This window comes from Grus americana, chromosome 27 (assembly GCF_028858705.1).
Source record: "Grus americana isolate bGruAme1 chromosome 27, bGruAme1.mat, whole genome shotgun sequence".
Classification (NCBI taxonomy): domain Eukaryota; kingdom Metazoa; phylum Chordata; class Aves; order Gruiformes; family Gruidae; genus Grus; species Grus americana.
Window position 1 is genome coordinate 2,374,451 of NC_072878.1, and position 10,981 is coordinate 2,385,431.

Sequence of the window (10,981 nt, forward strand, 5' to 3'; positions counted from 1 at the left end):
ACCTGTCACGTGCCAGCTGACATATTCTATAAGCTGCTGGGAGAAGTCTCACGCTCGCTAGCCCTTCTTCTTGTGGCGGACTTCAAGTCAGCAGATGTGTGCTGGAAATACAGCACAGCAGAGAGGAAACAGTCTCTCCTCCTCACCACCCGGGGGAAGGCGAGGCCTGAGGAAGGCCCTGGGTGCTGGGCTCAGCACGGGCGGTGTGACCGGGGGCAGAGCCCTGTCTCCTGCCAGGTGCCGGCCCAGCCGACGCCAGCGGCTCCTGTCACACAGCTCGTGCCGCCCAGGGCTGTGGCTGGAGCGCAGGCAGACCCGCATTTTGGGAAAGACTTGCCAAGGCAGAGCAAATCCAGGGCAGCTCCCTCCTGTCCCCTCCCCTCCTGTCATGTCCTCTGCCTCCCCTCCCTCCCTGAGCGGGCCCAGCCCCCAGGAGCGGACCGAGGGAGGGCAGAGCTGAGAGAACAGCTCCAGGTGAAATGGCCCTTCCTGAAGGCCGTGTCTGCACCGGCGCAGTGTCCTGGCTGGCTGAGGAGTAGCTGCGGTCAGGGGGCGAGATGCCATGGCCGGCGGGCTGGGTTGGGTGAGCGCAGCAGAACGAGGCCTGTGCCCCGACAGGGCCCTTCCCAGGGCGGCCTGACTCCTCTGGGAAGGGCCTGGACAGAAGCTTCTGGCGTTGGACTTTCTTCCTCTGAAGGTGCCCGAACTAAACCCCCAGAAAGCTACGGGATCATGACAGGCAGCTCTTCCTGCCCAAAATCACCCCCCTCCATCAGCGGGACCCAGCCCCGGGGTCTGTGGCAGCACGGGGGGCAGCAGGCGCAGGGCAGCTCCGTGAGGAGAGGCCCGGGCTGCCCCGGAGCCTTGTGGCTCACAAACACCCATGTAGGGATTTTTTGGGCTCACAAACAGCAAATTAGGGAGGTTTAGGGATTCAAAGAAGACATTCATGGAGCTGTGGGATCAGACACAGCCTTGTAGGGAGATTTTGGGTTCACACACACCTATTTAGGGAGATTTTGGGCCCGGACAGCGCCACTCAGGGAGCCGTTAGGCTGAGAATCAGAAACTTAGGAACGTTTTGGGCTGAAAAACAGCCACTTAGGGAGCTTGTGGGGTCTAACCCACTGATAGAGGGAGCTTTTGGGGTCTGAACAACTGATTTGTGGAGCTTTTGGGCTGAGAAACAGCCACTTAGGCAGTTTGGGGCTGAGAAACTGCCACATAAGGAGCTTTGGGGCCAAGAATCTGCCACTTCAAGTGATTTTGCAGTCAGAAACAGTGTTTTAGGTAGCAAATGGGCTCAGAAATGAGAATTTAGTTAGCCTTTGGGCTTCAGAGGACCCATTCATGGAGCCGTGGGATCAGAAACACCCATGTAGAGATTTTTTGGGTCAGAAATGGAAATTTAGGGAGCTTTTGAGCTCACACCCCCCCATTTTAGTCTGAGAAACAGCCACTTAGGGAACTTCTGGGCTGAGAAATAGCCACTAATGGGAGCTTTTGGGGTCTAAACCACTGATTTAGGGAGCTTCTGGGGTCTAAACAACTGCTTTATGGAGCTTTTGGGCTGAGAAACAGCCACTTTGGGAGCTTTTGGTTTCTAAACCACTGATTTAGGAAGCTTTTTGTGTCTGGAAAATACAGTTTGGGAGCTTTCGGGACCCAAAACACCGATTTAGAGAGCTTTGGGGCTCAGAAAGAGCAATTTAGTGAGCTTTTGGGCTTCAAAAGCATAATTTAGGGAGCTGTGGGCTCAGAAACAGCAATTCGGCGAGATTAGGACTAAACCGACTTCTTTAGGGAGCTTTTTTTTCTGAGAAACACCCATTTAGGGTTTTTTTTTTTGGCTCAGAAACAGCAATTTAGGGAGGTTTTGGGGTTCAAAGAAGCCATTCATTGAACTTTAGCGCTCAGAAACACCCATGTAGAGACTTTTTTTTGGGTCAGGAACAGCCAGCCACTTAGGGAACTTTTGGGCTGAAAAACAGCCACTTAGGGAGCTTTTGGGCTGAGAAACAGCCACTTAGGGAGCTGTGGGGCTGAGAAACTGCCACTTGAAGCCATTTTGCAGTCTGAAGCACTGATTTAGGTAACTCCTGGGCTCAGAAACTGCAATTTCGTGAGGTTTTGGGCTTCAGAAAACCCGTTCAGGGAGCTTTAGGGTCAGAAACACTCAGTTTGGCAGCTTTTGGGATCCAAACCCACAGTTTAGGTAGCTTTGGGCTGAGGAATACCCACTTAGGGAGCTTTGGGGCTGAAATCCAAGAATTCAGGGACTTTCGGGGGCTCAGACACACCCATTTTGGGAGCTTTTGGGCTCAGACACACCCATTTGGGGAGGTTTTGCACTCAGAAAGACACATGTAAGGCGATTTTGAGCTCAGAAAAAAACAAAGTGAGGAGCTCTTGGGCTCCGAAAAAACAATACAAGGCGCTTTTGGGAGTTACAACAGCGATTGAGGGATCTGTGGGGCTTAACCCAGGAATTAAGGGAGCTTTGGGCTCTAAAAACAGATATTTTGGCAGCTTTGGGTCTCAGAAGCAGGGATTTAGGGAGCTCTTGGGCTGAGCAACACTCACTTAGGGAGCTTTTGGGCCTCCAAAACACTTATGTAGGGAGCTTTGGGGCTCTGAAACAGTGTTTTGGTAGCTTTCGAGATCCAAACCTTTGATTTGGGTTGTGTTGCAGCTCAGACACATCCATTTAAGGAGATCTGGCAGTCAAAACCACTTATATGGGGAGCTCTGGGTCTCAGAAACACTAACATAGGGCACTTGGTTGCTCAGAAGCATAAATTTAGGGAGCTTTTGGGCTCAAAATCAGTAATTTAGCAAGGTTTATGTTGTGATCAGAAATAACCATTTAGGGAGCCTTTGGTCTCAGAGGCACCCATTTAGAGTGATTTTGGGCTCTGAAACACCCATTTAGCGAGCTTTTGCTCTCAGACACACCCACTTGGGGAGCTTTTAGTGTGAGAAACATCCACCTCAGAAAGTTCTGGGCTGAAAAACAGCCACTAAGGGAGCTTTTGGGGTCTAAACCAGTGATCTAGGGAGGTTTTGGGGTCTAAACCACTGATGTATGGGGAGACAGTGGGGTAGCCCTGTACGTTAGGGAGTGCTTTGACTATGTAGAGCTTGACGATGGTGGTGATAGGGTTGAGTGTGTCTGGGTAAGAATCGGGGGGGGGGAGACCACCAAGGCAGGTGTCACGGTGGGAGTCTGTTACAGGCACATTCTGGGCTCTGCCTTTCAGGACTGGAACTGGTGGTGACAGCCCTGTCCTGTCCCCCTCCAGAGGCAGGAGGAGATGATCATCCCTGGATGACCCCCCCCTACCCCCTGGGAGCCCTGGGCCATTTCCCTCTAATGATCAATAAACCCCTTCAGCAAAGCTATGCTCTGGGGGGGGTGTGTGTCCCTGTCCATGTCCCCTCTCCTCTGCCAGTGCCCCGGGTCCTCTCTGGCTGCACCACTGCCATGAGCAGAGCGGCTGAGGGAGCCCGGATGCCTGGGGTGTCTCTGTAAAGGAGATCCCCTTCCCACCCACCACGTGGCCCCCGATCAGGGCACATTAGGGCAAACTGGAGTGTCCCCCCAGGAGGCTGGGAGAGGCAAGGGGCAGACAGTGACAGCCCTTGGGGCACGTGGTGCTTTGGAGGCACAGCAGGAAACAGGTTCTTACCAGGGCTCCAGTGAGCACCATCCCCCACATTGCACAATGGGGTGTCAGGGCAGGAGAGGAGCACGGAGAGGCAGCCTGGAGCTCCCCGCTCTGGGAGGGGTGGTGATTCCCTGCCCCATGGACTCAGCCCTCCTGGCTTCACAGGAGATTTCAGAGCCCCACGCTGGGCCCATGTGCCTTCCTGGACCCCCAGCCCCACACCCTTGTTGGGGGCACCCCCCATCACAGACCAGGAAGGCAGGTCATGGGCTCCAGACACTGGATGGACCTCTCCCTGTGCCTCACCATGTGTGGCCCAGCTTTGTGGGACTTTGTGTTCATTATCTCTCGGCTGTGGTTTTGTCTCTCCAGGCAGGCACTGAATTACCAACTTTTACATTAGGAATTGTTCCCTCACCCTGCATTTTTTGTCACATTTTTCCCTGCATGTGATGATCTGAAGGGGTCTTTTCCAATCTCAATGATTCTCTATGATTTCATGTCTTCAGCAGGGTCGACTGCAGGGGAATATTTCCCAGGGGGCTGGGAGGACCTGAGAGTCTCCAGGGCAGCAGATTGCAAGCGGGGCTGATGGGCAGCATCATCCTGTGGCCTGTCCCTGGGCTGTGGGGTTGGGGCAGGAGCTGTCAGCTGGGAAACCAAAAAAGGGTTTCCTTTTTTTTGGGAGAAAAAAAGAAAAAGCGGAAGCCAGAACCCAAAATTTACCAAGGCACAGGCGTGACAGAGCAAACATGGAGCCAAGGAGAAGAACCCAGCCTCGCTGCTCACAGTAATTGGTGGGCCATGGAGAAAGCACAGGCACCACTTCCAGGAAGGTCAGCCTGGACTCTGCAAGAGTGTGACCCAGGGGGACCCTGGCCTGGGAATCGATAGGGCTGTGTGAACCCGTGAGCGATGTGCGGGGGAAGGGGGAGCAGGAGGAATAAAGATGGGGATTGACAGAATCACAGAATCATTGAATACCAGGTTGGAAGGGACCTCAGGGATTCTCTGGTGCAACCTTTCTTGGCAAAAGCTCCGTCTAGACAAGATGTGCCAGCACCCCATCCAGGGTTCCTTTTGTTCCTGAAGCCATGAGAGCCCTCCACATGCTTCTGATCCACAGAGATTCCAACAAGAGATCCTCGACCTCACTCACCTTGTGAGTCAGTTAGAAGCAGCTGCTTCACAGTTCCAAGGTTATGGTGCTAAGCTTTCTATCTCTGCTGTAGGAGTGTCCAGTTTGGGGATCTTTTGGAACAAAGAAGAAATAGGTGGAGTTCTGGAGTCCGTGTCTCTGGAACTGTTCAGACAGCTTCCATTGGAAGTAGTCTTTTTGCACTGAAGCCCACTAGCATTTTGACTAACGTCTGGCATGGTTTGCTGATGCAACAGCTAAAAAAAATAATGATGCCTTCAAGTAATTAGAAAAGCAAAAAAAATACTGCCAGACGAGCCACATTATTATTATACCTTCTTTCTTTTCTGTCAGGTTTCTGCAGGCAAAAAATGGTGCAGATGGTTTCTTTTCACATGAGCTGCCTCAATCTTCATGCCTTCCTTTAGTACGCTTAGGTTATTAGCCTGCCTGTAAACTAATACGAAATTTAGTGTTGTAGCTCTTTTTTTTGTCATAATTTTGAAACACAGCACCACGGGATGTCCTGTACAGGACAAGCATCAGTACAGATATCAGTGCAAGTCGGAGGAAGTCACCCCACCTGGCCTGAAAGTCGGGCAAGAGTTGTGATGCATTTTCCTGGGCTTTTCTCATATGCCAAAGCACGAGCTAAAAAGGTCGGGTCTTCCTGCATTTACTCATGTTGTGTGAGCACAGCTCAGGCAGGTACCATGGATAAACTCTTCCTCAGTGCAAACCAACGTTTAAAGGAGTCCACCGTTCAGAACTCTTTCTGCAAACACACTTGTCCCTTTAGAAGAGTTACCCGATTTCCTTAGTTCTTCACGGCGATAGCTGGGCATGAGCCTGACAGCACACGTGCCCGTCTGAAAGGCACAAGAGCAGCCAGCTTGGGAAGAAGTGAAGAGGTGATGGAAAAGACCTATGGGGGCTTTCAAACGCCTCCTCACCCCCACACCCCTTTATTCTAGCATCGTCTGACAACACTTGCAATATTACTTTATTTCTACATCTACCGAAAGTAGTAACGGAAGATGAAGGTTTACATGCAAGGCTGCGTGTAATTACAACATGACAACTCCCAGACGGTCAAAGTTCTGGGATGACATCATACACAAACTGTAATTTTGGAAAAATACTGTCAACAGGCAACACCAACTTCTTTTAGAGCCTGATCCAGTTAATTCCCGCTTGCAAAGTGCAGCAACTGACAAGCGTTTTGGACAAGCGTATCTACAGGCAGTACATGGACATCTCCTGGCTTCACATCGGACTGTCCACTTCACGAAACACAGCTCCTTTGTGAGTGTGTTTACTATGATCTGCAGAACTGTTACTTCACATAGGGTATATGGTGTATGACTGTAGTACACACACACTTTTGGTTCCAGATGGACTTCCTTTGACAAAGTGTCAAAATAGTCTGTTTTTAAAGCTCATCTTCTCTCTGTTGCTCTCTATAGAAAGAGCTGAGAGCTAATACCAGAGGGAAGCACAACTCACTGTGCGAAGCTACTTCCATGAGAATAAAAAAAATGAAACCCTACAAGCCTAGAGGAAAATACAGGCTTACCTCTGCCTGTGAATGACCGTATAGCGTACGTGAAATCAACGTTAACGCTTCCTGCATTTTCTGCTTTCTTAAAGACAATGCCAAGAACCCACATTGTCACATAGCCTCTCCTAGCCGTTCCACAGCACGGCTGTTTACTTCCAAGTGTAACTAGCCTTGATCTAATTTGCCTTGCCTTGTTCATAGGCATTGTCAACTTCCCCGTCACAAGTAAAAATATTCATAATTAGTATTTCCCTTCTTATGATATCATTTCCGTAACAAATACAGAAGGAAAGCCTATGTTTAATAGCTTTGCATTACATCTAAATCAAAACAGCAACTTCCTACATCTTTTCCCTATTGCATTGTACAACCTGCGCTTGAGAAATTTTGCACAAAACAAGAATGGCTTTTAGAGCTTGCTAGCATTCGAGATCTTTCCAGTGCGCAGAAGGCCACCATCTGCCTTTCGCTGCCCCATTCTCCCGACAGAGGCGATAACGAGTGACATGAAGGACAATGTCCGTTGGATCTATCGGATATTACTAATATCCAATTCTTTTAGTCAACACTAGATATTTCTCAGTTGCCTGCATGTATTACTGAAAAGTGGATCCCCCAGCTTCAAACCTGAGGAAAATGGCACTTGGAGAGTTTTACTGAAGGAGTGATTATGTGCAAAAGAATCTGTCCCCCTTTTGGAATTTAAGAGAAATGAATGAAAATCTTATTTCTCTCTCAAGCGTAGCAGACTGCCAGGCATATACCAAGAAGGGCTGTTAAGAGAGAAAGGAGCACACATGGCATGCTACCAATTCATCCATCAGCCTTCTGTTGAAATGAGAAGTCCGTTGCAGTTTAATATTTTGCCAAGTCCTGCTACGATTTGTCCACCACAGTGAACAGCTCCAACATATTTCTGTTCTGACAGATCCTAATTTTATACAAGAAGTTAACTGAGGTGGATTTGTTCTGGGTTTTGTCACTTATTCGTAGCTTTACAAGGCTGCAAGCCATTTCTCTGGCATGCGCTGAGAGACAACGGGTAAGTTTACACAATTCCAGTTCAGGGAGTTGCCTTCAGCCATCAGGGCAGTGTAGGAGCATTCACTGTGAATGCATTTCTCCAACTCATGAGGTCAGCTTGTGTCATGGTTTTACCCCAACCAGCAACTGAGCACCACACAGCCGCTTGCTCACTCCCCCACAGCGGGATGGGGGAGAGAGTCGGCAGAGTCAAAGTGAGAAAACCCGTGAGCTGAGATAAAGACAGTTCAATAAGTAAAGCAAAAGCTGTGTGCACAAGGAAAGCAAAGCAAGGAATTCATTCCCCACTTCCCATGGGCAGGCAGGTGTTCAGCCATCTCCAGGAAAGCAGGGCTCCATCACGCGTAACGGTGACTTGGGAAGACAAACGCCATCACTCCAAATGCCATCACCCCCCTGTCCTTCCTCTTCCCCAAGCCCTTTATAAGCTGAGCATGATGTCATATGGTATGGAGTGTCCCCTTGGTCAGTTGGGGTCAGCTGTCCCGGCTGTGTCCCCTCCCAACTTCTTGTGCACCCCCAGCCATCCCACTGGAGGGGCGGTGTGGGGAGCAGGAAAGGCCTTGACACTGTGTAAGCCCTGCTCAGCAAGAACAAAAACATCTCTGTGTAACAAAAACATCTGCATATTATCAACACTGTTTCCAGCACAAATCCCAAACACAGCCCCAGACTGGCTACTGGGAAGACAATTAACTGTGTCTCAGCTGAAACCAGGACAGCTCATGATCCAGCCTCTGGTCCACAGCAGCAGCCAGACCGACCCTGACTGAGTGGAGATTTTCCAGCAGTGGCCAGAAGGGTGGTCGGGGCCTGGAGCACGTTATGTCCAAGGAGAGGCTGAGAGAGCTGCCCTGTTTTGAGAAAGCCCTCAGAGCCAAACACTGGAGCCAGGGCCCGGGGGAGATGGTGGGATCTCAGCCAGTGGAGATATTCCAAATTTGTTGAGACAAGGCCCTGAGCACCTGATCTATCAGGAGCTGTCTGAGGAGGGGTTGGGACTGGAGCCCAATGAAATGATTGTCCTTTTTCAAATAGTCTTTCTGTGTGCCAGCCTTTCTGCAACACTGGCAGCTCCCACCCAGCTGAAATCACTCTGTGAGACGATGGTTCCCCTTTTGTACCCAGAAGAACCATTAGCGTGAGGACATCCCCCGAGGCTCACACGTGCAGCCAGCACAGCGTGAGGCACTCATCCCCAGGGAAGCATTCCTGGGCTGCTGCTCAGAAAGTGCTGTGGGCTGAGGACCATCACAGCCCATCGCCAAGGGCAGCCTGTCCAGGATCTCCTGGGACTGTGCAGGCAGGCCATGGTGACCAGCTCCAGCAGAGACACCCACAGCAGGTCCCTGCATGGGCTCAGAGCAGGGCACATGGAGACACCCAGCAGCCAGCGCAGAGGCACTGTGTCAATGCCTATAGGCTGACAGCAGGCTGAAGAATGTGGGGCAAGAAGAGGAGACCTCCTCAGCTGGGCTGGACAAGCCCTGCTGCCCAACATGGCCCCCCGGCCCTGCAGTGCAGGCACTAGATAGAACAGGGTGCGTTCTTGGGGTGGGGAAACGTCTCCAGCAGCACAGTCCCCGTGGCAGCCCTCCATGCCTCCACCCGCAGCAGCCCTCCATTTGGCAGCCCCCCACCAGTATCTGCCCCTGCACAACCTCGGTCGTGTCCCATGCAGGTGTCAGCAGTCAGCCGTGCGGTGGGATCTGCAGGGTGTGGGACAGAAGAGAGACGGCACCGGGCTGGCCGTGCCCCAGGACAGGCACTGAGCCCAGCAGGAGGACGGAGCTGGCCCCACAACAAAGGTCCCTCCCCAGGGCTGGGTGTATGGCCAGCGAGGGAAATGGACGATGCGTGGGGTGGTTTCTCCCAATTGCCCTGGGGCAGCTTCCCCAGCGTGTCCAGGGAACATGGCACAGAGCAGCTCCTCTCTCCTGCACCTGTGATGACTTGCTTCCTTCTCGAGGAGATCAGGCTCTGCTCCACAGGCCCACTGGAGCGGGTCCTCCCCCTGGAGGGTCACACAGCTCCGATAACGTCAGGCTGTTCCTGTCCTGGGCACTTTCCAGTCCAGCCCATCCCCTCCCCGGCTCTCCCCCACCTTCCCTGTCTTCTCCCCAGCGCCGCCCAGCAGAGCAGCCCAGTCTGGGCTGGCAGTCTGGGCTGCTGCAGAGCTCTGGGCACTCAGCCCACAGCCCCAGCCCCTCGGAAGGGCACAGCAGCTGCTGGGAGGCAGAGGGGGGGCTCAGCCTCCCCATCGGCCCCAGGCCTGCAGCTGGCCCCAAGTGCCAGCGCAGGCCACTCCCTCTCGGCCTCTCCTGCATTGACGCTGCAGGGGATCCCCAGCCCTGACTGCCTTTGCCCCACTCTGCCTCCCCGCCAGCCCTGCTCCCCAGGACACCAGCAGAGTCCTGGCCCTGCGGCTCCTCAGGCACCTCCTGCATCTCTCCACTCTCCTGCCCTGTGCCTGCTGCATCTTCACGGACTCCCACAGCACTGCAGAGTCTTTCTTTGTGGGTACCTGGAGTGAGTGCTCTGCCCTGGGGGGACTTCATCTCAGGGTCTTTCACCTTCTGAGTCTCCATTCACTTCCCACCCCGGAGTACCTGCAGTGTCCCCATCCTCTCCTGACCACACCAGATTCCTTTCCACATGGACTGACCTCTGCCATCAGCCCCGTCATACCTGTGACAGCCTGAGGAAGGTGACTGGGAGCTTGTGCACCATTTCCAATGCCCCTGGACACCAAGACGAGAGCCTTCAACTAAGTGCTTGGTGTCTAACAATGATACCATGAGATTATTTCCCCAAAGAGAAGGAGAAAACCAGGCAGAAGAGACTTGGAAAATCCAATTCCTCTGGCTTGTTCTTCGCCACAACTGTATCAAGGAGAGCCCAGGCTGCAGACACCTCCCTCAGGAGATCCCCTTTTATTGCAGAGATGCTATTAGGAAGGCAAAAGGTCACACATGGTTCTTCAAGGATCAGACACAACAGGACAGAGCCTCAAAAGTGCTATGAACCCAAGCAATTACCTCTAACAATGATTATCAGAGAAAAATAAAAAAAACAGAGTACTGGCCTAAAATATACTCTGGGCACTCTGCAGAGAAGGGGAGACAAATTACTGTTGGTGGGGCAAGGTCCATTGGATTAGTGGCCTCAGGGCATCCCTGAGCTCCTGGTTCCTCATGCTGTAGATGAGGGGGTTCACTGCTGGAGGCACCACCGAGTACAGAACTGCCACCACCAGGTCCAGGGATGGGGAGGAGATAGAGCTGGGCTTCAGGTATGCAAACAATGAGGTGCTGATGAACAGTGAGACCACAGCGAGGTGAGGGAGGCACATGGAAAAGGCTTTGTGCCGTCCCTGCTCAGAGGGGATCCTCAGCACGGCCCTGAAGATCTGCACATAGGACAGCACAATGAAAATAAAATAGACAATGTATAAACAGACACTAAGTACAATAAGCCCAGCCTCCCTGAGGCAGTCTGAGTCTGAGCAGGAGAGCTTGAGGATCTGAGGGATTTCACAGAAGAACTGGTCCAGGGCATTGCCCTGGAAGA